Genomic DNA, 10,629 nt, shown 5'->3' with positions numbered 1-10,629 from the left:
GTCCCTTCATTTGCAGCCTTCTCTGGCCATGGAGGGGAAGGAAACCTGACAAGGACAGTAGCTCTGGGGTCATCATGAATGGCAGAAGTGTGCATGCCCCTGTGTTCTTGGGTCAGTGAGTCTAACATGCCACAGGGACAGTTACATATGTGTGACACATCTTGCAGGCATGGCTCCTCAATCTGTTAGGCTGTGCTAGGCTGTTTAACTGTGGACAGTGGGTATGCACTCCTGGGGCTAGGCTAAAGCCTTAGGACTCTGGACAGTGGCTGACTTTGCCTCAGTAGTCAGTTGAGATTTCCTCTGTAATGCCTCTGGACCTCAGCTTCTGGTTTCGCACAAAGCCCTTCCTTTCGTAGCTGGGAACTGGAAGGAGAAGTGTGAGACCAGTTCTCTAGAATAATGCCAAGAAAATAAAGACTGTGAGCCCGCTGTTGGGTAGGGACCGTCTCTATATGTTGCCAACTTGTACTTCCCAAGCGCTTAGTACAGTGCTGTGCACACTGTAAGCGCTCAATAAATACAATTGAATGAATGAATGAATGAATGAATTCTTACCGACTCTCCCAACCCCGTGCTGCTCCTCTGCTAGGGACCGAGCACCCCACATTAGAACCCAGGACCAGCTCAAGCAGAGGCTGTTAAAAGCAGTGTGACCTAGTGGATAGAGCACGGGCCTGGGATTCAGAAGGACCTGGGTTCTAATTCCGTCTCCGCCATTTGTCTGCTGTGTGACCTTGGGCAAGTTACTTCACTTCTCTATCATTCATTCATGGAGAAGCAGCGTGGCTCGGTGGAAAGAGCACGGGCTTTGGAGTCAGAGGTCATGGGTTCAAATCCCGGCTCCGCCAATTGTCAGCTGTGTGACTTTGGGCAAGTCACTTAACTTCTCTGGGCCTCAGCTACCTCATCTGTAAAATGGGAATTAAGACTGTGAGCCCCCAGTGGGACAACTTGATCACCTTGTAACCCCCCCAGCGCTTAGAACAGTGCTTTGCATATAGTAAGCGCTTAATAAATGTCATCATTATTATTCATTCAATCGTATTGAGCGCTTACTGCGTGCAGAGCACTGTACTAAGCGCTTGGGAAGTACAAGTTGGTAACATAGAGACAGTCCCTACCCAACAGTGGGCTCACAGTCTAGAAGGGGGAGACAGACAACAAAGCAACACATATTAACAAAATAAACAGAATAGTAAATATGTACAAGTAAAAGAGAGTAATAAATCTGTACAAACATATACACAGGTCCCTCAGTTACCTCGTCTGTAACATGAGGGTTAAGATTCTGAAGCCCCATGTGGGATGCGGACTGTGGTCAATAGGAGTAGCTTGTATCTACCCCAGCGCTTAGTTCAGCAGAGAGCACTTGACACATGTATTAAAATAAAAATGAAAAAAGGCCTGCTGGTTTGCTTGTTTTTCCAGGCTCCTGTGCAGTGCAGGCGTCGGGCACACGATGGCAATGCAATGTCACGAAAGAGCCCAAATGCCTCTGCGGGGTTTACAGGGAATCTCAGGAGCTTCTGAACTCCCTGCCAAGAAGGCCTGTGGACCATCGTCCGGGCCTCCCAGGAGCCAAAGAAAGATGCCCCAGAGAAGAGGAAGGTCCCGGCAGCGGGCAGGAGAGCCATGTTAACATCAGGGACCATTTCAGGCACTCTCCCAGCTTCTGTCCATCAGCCTAGAACCTGCCCAGATGTTAGCGGAAGGCGGATGACCGTTGAGGAATCCCTGAACGTCGAATCAGAAGTTGAACGCACTTGCTATTCCCTGTGCCCATTCCATATAGGGAAGGCTTGTCTGCAACCTGGCAAGTAAAATGGATGGGAGGGATACATATCCCTAAACATATCCATAAACATATCTATTTATTTTATTTTGTTAGTATGTTTGGTTTTGTTCTCTGTCTCCCCCTTTTAGACTGTGAGCCCACTGTTGGGTAGGGACTGTGTATATGTTGCCAACTTGTACTTCCCAAGCGCTTAGTACAGTGCTCCGCACACAGTAAGTGCTCAATAAATATGATTGATGATGATGATGATATCCAACGTGTATTCAACTCCCCCATTCCTTCAGAGTGTGAAGCAGAGTGGTTTAATGGAAAGAGCCCCGGCATGGGTTCTAATCCCGGCTCTGCCACTTATCAGCTGTTTGATTTGGGGGCAAGTCACTTCACTTCTCTGGGCCTCAGTGACCTCATCTGTAAAATGGGGGATTAAGACTGTGAGCCCCATGTGGGACAACCGGATGACCTTGTACCTACCCCAGTGATTAGAACAGTGCTTGGCACACAGTAAGTGTTTAGCAAATACCACTATTATTATTATTATCCGGGGCAATGCTGTCCATAGAATAAACACTCAATAAATTACATTGACTGAATCAAAGGAGCGGCAAGGAGAGGTACCTATGATATGATGCTTCTGGAGCAGGGTGAAGTGGCATTGGAGAGTAGGCAGCAAGATGCACCATAGAGAAGCAGTGTGACTTAGTGGAAGGAGCATGGGCTCGCAAGTAAGATCTTGATCATAGGTTGTAATCCTGGCTCCTCCGCTTGTCTGCTGTGTGACAGTTAACTTCTCTGTGCCTCAGTTCTCTCACCTGTAAAATGGGAATTAAGACTGTGAGCTCCACGTGGTACAACCTGATTACCTTGTATCTACCCCAGCACTAAGAACAGTGCATAGCACATAGTAAGCGCCTAACGGCTACCATCATCGTCATCAAGTGAAATTCCCAGAATTATAACATGAATCCATCTGAAGGACTCTGGGAAGAGAGAATCTGAGCCTTAATTTCTCCCCTGACTCCTCTCCAACTCATCCCGGCCCCAGTGGCATGCTTCTTCACTTCAGAGTAGTATGCTGTTCCCAGTAGATTGCCTGGGGAGATTGATATATTTCCAGAGCTTTGAAGAATTAGAGGAAAAAATATCCTTTACATACAAATGCCTTGTGGTAGAGAAGGAGCAATAGCTTGCATTCTGCAGAGGGAAAAGTAGCTTGGAAATTGCAAGGGAAGCAGGGACCTGCCATTTCCCCACCCTTGTTTCTTCTGGAAGTCAGAATCTTGTCCATTCAGAGCTGGTGTCTTCGTTCTGGGGCTTCTTCTTGTATCTTAGGGAACTGCTTTTATTTGGGGATTGTTAAACACGTCCCATCGATCCCTCCCAAATCCTCAGCCTGACATATTTAAGTTTCTGTTTTAAGAGAAAAGGAAAAAAAAATCAATTTCCAGTTGAATGGGAGTGGTGGGCTTTTGCATATGTGTGTTTCTCTCTCATCCTCTCTGTGTGTTTCTGTGTCTCATTCTCTGTGTCTCTCATTCTCTCTCATTCTCTAATTCTCACTCTCACTCATACCGCTCTCTCATGTCTCATTCTGTTTCTCTCATTCTCTCTGTTTCTGTGTCTGGGTCTCTTTCTCTCTGGGTCTCTTTCTCTGTAAGGCTCATTTTCTGTCTGTCTCAATCACTGTATTTCTGTTGCTCCGTCTCTGCTGTCTGTCTCTCTGCTGTCTCTCTTTCTGCCTGTCTGTCTGTCTCTCTCTCTCTGTTGGTTCCAATGTCTGATGGTTATAATAATCATTTTAATCTGTTTCCCTTCAGCCCTTCTGGAATGTGATGTAAAAAAAAAACAATGTTTAAAGAAGTAGATTTAGAAACCAGTCAGTGCTTCAGAAGCAGAAGAGGCTGAGCAGGTGGGAGTTAAGCAAGAAGTGTTTTCTACTTCCTAACGTTTCCTTTCAGAGTTGGCAGTTTTGGTGGGAGGTGGGAGGATAAACAGGCTTATCACCTAATCAATTGCAACTGGAAGACAATAAATAGTTATTCAACAATACTTTCGTGTCCCCTGGAAGATTGATTTATTTACTTCCCTTATTCTCTATTCCCAAGAAAGATGGGACTTTCAATGGACAGGGAGGGATAGTGATAACTGCTTTTTTCATCTGAAGACCTCTGAGGACTTGGAATAGGTTAAGTGACAAAGCTCAGGGGGAGACAAGGACATGGCTCTCCTGGTATCTCCCCAAGTGACTCACTGGGGCCCTACGGGTGGCTAGAGCACAGGCTTGGGAGTCAGAAAGACCTGGGTTCCTACCCTGGGTCTGCCACTTCCCTGCTGTGTGACCTTGGGCAAGTCATTTAACTTCTCTGTGCCTCAGTTACCTCATATGTAAAATGGAGATTGGCTGAGCTCCTCATGGGAAGGGGACTATATCGAACCCAATTTGCTTGTATCCACCCCAGTGCTTAGTACAGTGCCTGGCACCTAGTAAGCGCTTAACAAATATTATTATTATTATTGTTTTGTTTGTTTTGTTTATGGTATTTAAGAGCTTACTATGGCACTGTTCTAAGCACTGGGGTAGATACAAGCTAATCAGGTTGGACACAGTCCCTGTTCCACATGGGGCTCACAGTCTTCATCCCCATTTTACAGAGATGAGGTAACAGGAACAGAGAAGTGAAGTGCCTTTCCCAAGGTCACACAGCAGCCAAGTGGTAGAGCTGGGATTAGAACCCAGGTCCTTCTGACTTCCAGAACTGTGCATTATCCACCCTGCCACACTGCTTTCTTGAGGTCAGAGATTGTGTCAGCTAAATCTATTTTATTGAACTCTTCCAAGCACATAGTACAGTGCTCTTCACATAGTAAATGCTCAATAAATAGTATCAGTTTTGTTTGATCTGATATTCTGTGTTGGAGGCCATCTATCCTCACCTTCATTACTCTCTCAAAACTCCCCAAAGCAAGAATTCTTTCTATTATTTTTTTCTTCTGGTTGGAAACATGGGGAGTTTCCTGAGTGTCTGAAGATCATTTCTCTGCCCAATTATATCTCACACATTAAAAATTGGTTTCCTTTCAGGGATGTCCCTCTTCCCCATTTCGTCCTGCAGATACAAATACCTTAATCACCCCTCTAGCCATCTTCCTCACCAACACATGGAAAATCTATTTATTCACCAAACTAGCTTCTATAGTTCTAGTTTCAAATTGGAGAGGGAGTGAGGGGAAAAATCACTCAAGAAGATTTAACATATGTTCTTGACCTGTGTGGGTGAATAATCTCAAATTATCCTTGAGAGGACATGAGCAAGGGAGGACATCCTGATTATTACTGAGGGGGTATTCATTCATTCATTCAATCGTATTTATTGAGCGCTTACTTTGTGCAGAGCACTATACTAAGTGCTTGGAAAGTACAATTTGGCAACAGATAGAGACAATCCCTACCGGACAACAGGCTCACTGTCTAGAATGGGGGAGACAGTCAACAAAAGTAAACAAGTAGCATGAGCAGAAATATGTCTACATTTGATCAATTAGTGCTATCTATCAGTTGCCTACTGAGTGTTTGGGAGAGTTCAAATCCCAGCTCTGCCATTTGTCTGTTGTGTGACCTTGAATAAGTCACAAAAGTTCTCTATGTCTGTTACCTCATCTCTAAAATGAGGATTAAGACTGTAAGTCCTATGTGGGACGTGGACTGTGTCCAACCGGATTACCTCGTATCTACCTCAGCCCTTGGAAAAGTCAGTCATAATAATTGAGCACTTACTGTGTGCAGAGTACTGTACTAAGTGTCTGGGAGAGTACAGGATGGCAATAAACAGACACATTCCCTGCCCACAAGAGACTTACAGTCTAGAGACAGTGGAGCAAGGCAAATGTTCCTCAAGAAAACTCAAAAAAATAAACAAAAATAAAAACCCTCTCAACTACTATCTCTGCATCGAGTTGGGCATAGCAGGAATTTTGATTTTTCCTATATGGCTCCACAAGTTCCACATCAGGGCCAGCAATTGTTTGAGGGACAACCTGTCCCAAAGGAGGGGCTCAAGTTAACCCGTGGAGGAAAGGTGCAGGAAGGGGAGGGCAGTGGGGGAACGCAATAGAGCCAGGGAATCTCTTTCTCTGAAAATGTATTAATTATGGCATTTGCTAAGTGCTTACCATGCGTTGAGCCCTGTTCCACACCCTGAGGTAGATATAAGAACAGTACCTGGCACATAGTAAGTGCCCAACAAATATCATTTAAAAAAAAACCAGGAGAAATGAAGATGCACATTCCCTGTCCTTAAGAGCATTGTAATTCTAATGGGGAAGAAAGACATGTTGTGAATGGGGGTATAATCAGAAATGGTTTGAGTATGTCAGATATAATTAGCAGAACAAGTGGTTAAAGTGTACAAGTAAAAATCCTAATAAAAGCATTCATATAGACTTAAGTACTGGGAGGAAATAAAACACATGGTAATTGTGCCTGTTGGGTTAATGAGACTAGAGTGTTGTAAATTATCCAAGAAAGGTTTCCTGAAGAAAGATGGGCTTTGAAGATGGGGAGAGGGGTGGTCTATGGGATGTGAATGTGGGAGAAGTTCCAGGGAGGGGGAGCAGTATGAGCAAGAAAACCCAGACGTGAGAGAGTCGAGAGGGAGGTTCAGTTAGAAGTTGATCTAGGGAGGGTGGTGAGTGATAAAGATTTGGTGTAGAGTCTTGAAGCTATTTTGAGGATTTTTTTTTTTTGCTTGTTACTGAGGGAAATGGAAAGCCATTGGAGGGTTTTGAGGAGTGGAGAGCTGTGCCAAGTAATGTTCGAGAAACTGATCTTTGCAGTAACATGTATAGCTTGGAAGCGGAAGAGACATGAAATCAGGGAGGAGACTGATAAAATAATCTATATTCCCAAGAGCCAAGTAAAATATCAATCACTCGGTGACATTTATTGAATGCTTATTGTTGCAGAGCACTGAACTAAGAATTTATAAGAGTACAATTCAGTCATACTTATTGAACACTTATTGTTTGCAGAACACTTGAATGAAGCATTTGGGAGAATAAAATACAACTGAGTTGGTAGACACATCCCCTACCCACAAGGAGCTTGCCATCTAGAGGAGAAACAGACCTTAAATAAATTGGGAATATGTACATAAGCATTGTAGGGCTGATGGTGAGGTGAATTTCATAGGTGACACAGAATGGAGAGTAAATTAGGGAAAATGAGGGATTAGTTGGGGAAGGCCTCATGAAAGATATGCCATTTTAGAAGGGCTTTGAAGGTGAGGAGAATGGTGGTCTGTCAAATATGAAGTGGGTGGGAATTCCAGGCCAGTGGGAGGATGTGGGCAAGGGTTTGGTGATGAGAAAGATGAAATTAAGGTAGAGTGAATTGGTGGGCGTTTAAGGAGAAACATGTATGGGCTGGATGGTAGAAGGAAATCAGCAAGGTAAGGTAGAAAGGGGAGATTTGACTGTCTTAAAGCCAAAGTTAACCCTGGATCCACCACTTGTCTGCTTGGGCAAGTCACAACTTCTCCGTTCCTCAGTTATTTCATCTGTAAAATGGTGATTTAGATTGTGAACCCCTTGTGGGACAGGAAGTCTGTCCAACCTGATTATCTAGTATGTACTCCAGCTCTTAGTACAGTGCCTGGCACATAGTAAGTGCTTAACAAATACCTTAAAAAAATTTAAGTTCTGTGCTCTTGCCTGATAAGATGACTCTGAGTGCTTATTTTAGGCAGGAAAGCATCAAATGGAAGAGAAGCTTAAAGTCAGACTGCCACCTCAGGTCATATCAGAGATTGAGAGGGGACCTCCAGGGGTCACCGAGGTTATTTCCCTGCCTGTTGCAAGTCCCATATGTCAAGGGGACAGGCAATTTGTAGTCACTGTTCTTTTTTTGTGGTATGTGTTAAATGCTTACTCTGTGCGGGCACTGTACTAATCGCTAAGGTAGATACAAGCTAATCAGGTTGGACATAGTTCCTGTCCCCCGTGGGACTCATAATCATAATTCCCATTTTACAGATGAGGTAACTGAGGTACAGAGAAGTTAAGTGACTTGCCCAAGGTCACCCAGCAGACCTGTGGTGGAGCCAGGTTTAGGACCCAGGTCCTTCTGATTCCTAGGCCTATGCGCTATCCACTAGGCAACGCTGCTTATACTCATGAGAGCTTGTACCCCTCCAGCCCTAATGGATTATCGTGTCTAGGACCAGTTGTTCCACACTAGCAGTAATGTGAAGAAACTCTTTCTCCTGGCACAATTCCCTTGGGTTAGTCCCTTCCTGGCAACAGGCATGTCATCACAAGGTGGATATATAATTAGCACCTTATAATCTGTATAAATAGGTGAATTCTCATGATAAATGTATGCATAATTTTAAATAATGCATTACACTTAATTGAATAAATGCATATATTAAAGTCTTATCATGCATATTTGCTATAGTTTCCCTCTCTGTACAAACAAACAGCAATCCTGATTAATCAGTCAGGGTAATTTTGCCATTAAAATCCAGGCGCAATAAGAGAATTCATTGTGTTGTCCAGGTGGAGAAAACACTTTGTTTTCTTGTTCCGAGGATGTTGGATTGACTCCACCTCCTCCCAGCTTTCTTTGCCACTCTGGAAGGGAGAGACTTTTAAAAAATAATTGGCCCAAATAGCATTAATATGCCATTCAGTATGAGACTGGGAGAAGGAAAAGACATCCACAACCTTGCTATTACTGCCAAGAGTAGAGTGAGCATTTCTATTCTGAAGCTTAGGTAGGCAGAGGTATAGTAGTGGGGCTGGCTAGCACACCAGGGTTTCATTTTCTAAGGTTTTCATTTTCATTTTCTATTACCCCTGAGGCCCTTGGGCATGCAAAGCACTATGGCTGGCAGGGGCTAGGCACTGACTGTGTTCTATTGATCAAAACTGTTGGCCAGAGTGTCCTCTTCAAACCCAAACACCGGCGCTTATTCGTGTTCTCTCTCTCTTCCCCCTCTCCTCTTTCCCTCCTTTGCCTCTCCTTCCCCCTCTCTCATATCCCCTCTCCTTTCCTCCCTCATTTCCCCCTCCTTTTTTTCTTTCTCCTTTTCTCCTCTCTCCTCTTCCCCACCTCCTCTTCCCTACCTCCTCTTCCCCACCTCCTCTTCCCCCCTTCTTCCCCCCTCCTCTTCCCCCCATCCTCTTCCCCTCTCTCTTCTTCCCCCTTCCTTTCCCCTCCTTCCCTCCTCTCCTCTTTTCCCTTCTCTGTCCCCCTTTTCTCCTCTTTACCATTTTCCCTTCACTCTACCCTTTTCCCTCCCTCTCTTTTCCCCCCTCTTACTTCCCTTCCCCCCCTTTCCCCTCTCTCCTTTCCCCTCTATTTCCCCTTTCCTCTCTCCTTTCCCTCTCTCTCCTTTTCTCCCCTTCTCCTTTCCCCCTCTCCTTTCCCCTCTGCTTCCCCATCTCTCTTCTTTTCCTCCCTCACTCCTTTCTGCCTGTCTCCTTCCCCCCTCCTTTCCCCATCTCTTCTTTCCCTCCTTTCCTTTCCCCCCTCTCCTTCCCCCTCTCTCCCCCATCTCCTTCCCCCATCTCCTTCCCCCTCTCCTTCTCCCCTTTCTCCTTCTCCCCTTTCTCCTTCCCCCCTCTCTCCTTCCCCCCCTCCTTCCCCCCTCTCTCCTTCCCCCCCTCTCCTTCCCCCCCTCCTTCCCCCCTCCTTCCCCCCTCCTTCCCCCCCTCCTTCCCCCTCTCCTTCCCCCCCTCCTTCCCCCTCTCCTTCCCCCTCTCTCCTTTCCCTCCTCTTCTTCCCCCCCTCCTTTTCCCCCTCCTTTCCCCCATCTCTTCCCACCTCCTTTTCCTCTCTCTCCTTTCCCCCTCTTCCCCCCCACCCCCACCGCTTCTCCCAGCCTGTTCTTTCTTTTTTATGGTACTAACTACAAACTATGAGCCAGATTACTAATTGTTGGGGTAAATACAAGCTAATCAGGTTGGACCCAGTCCATGTCCCACATGGGACTCTGGCTTAATCCTCATTTTACAGCTGAGATAACTGAGACATAGAGAAGTTAAACTTGCTCAATGTCACACAGCAGACAAGTGGAGGAATTGGGATTAGAACCTGTGTCCTTCTGACTCCTATACCCATGCTGTATTCACAAGGCCATGCTGCTTCTCTGTTTCTCTCTCTCTTTCTCCATTTCTCTCTCTCTCTCTCTCTCTCACACACACACACACACACACACACACACACACATATATGTTGGAAATCCTTTAGTTGTCCTCTTTGGAGTCCACAGTTGCTATGGGTATTCCATTGGCATTTGTTCCTTGTTCAATCCCTGGATGCCCTTAATCTCTCTGCCTGTATCATCCTTGCTTATCTTTTGATGGGAGGGACTGTGGTTGCTCTACTTTGAGTGATGTTTAAAAAGCAGCCTTTTTTAAGATGGTGATGGAGGGAATGAGTTTTAAAATTGAAGAGGGCAAGTATTTGAGCCCAAAGGGGTTTCCAAATAGTACCCCAGTCTTGATTTTTTTCTATCTCTGTATTGTGTGGAGCTGAACTCACTGTAACTCAGTCTCATTAGGAAGACTTGGCTTTTGGCTCCTCCCTCCAGTCAGAAGGGGGTGGGGGGGGGGGGGAAGAACAGGGACTGGGTGAGGGCAGAGAGAACCAAAGAGGGACAGTTTCTTGGGTTGGGCAGTGGGTGATGGGCTCAATGCTGTGTGATGTGCAGGGGAGGCCAGGAAGGAAGAGAGGCAGATTTCAGTGGGTATTTTTGCCACTTAAAGGATCTTTTCACTGTGGAATGATAATTCCCTTGGGACATGGTTTAAATTAAAAAAGAGAGAGAGGC

This window comes from Tachyglossus aculeatus, chromosome 4, assembly GCF_015852505.1.
Source record: "Tachyglossus aculeatus isolate mTacAcu1 chromosome 4, mTacAcu1.pri, whole genome shotgun sequence".
NCBI classification, from domain to species: domain Eukaryota; kingdom Metazoa; phylum Chordata; class Mammalia; order Monotremata; family Tachyglossidae; genus Tachyglossus; species Tachyglossus aculeatus.
Note: the sequence above shows the minus strand (reverse complement) of the source record.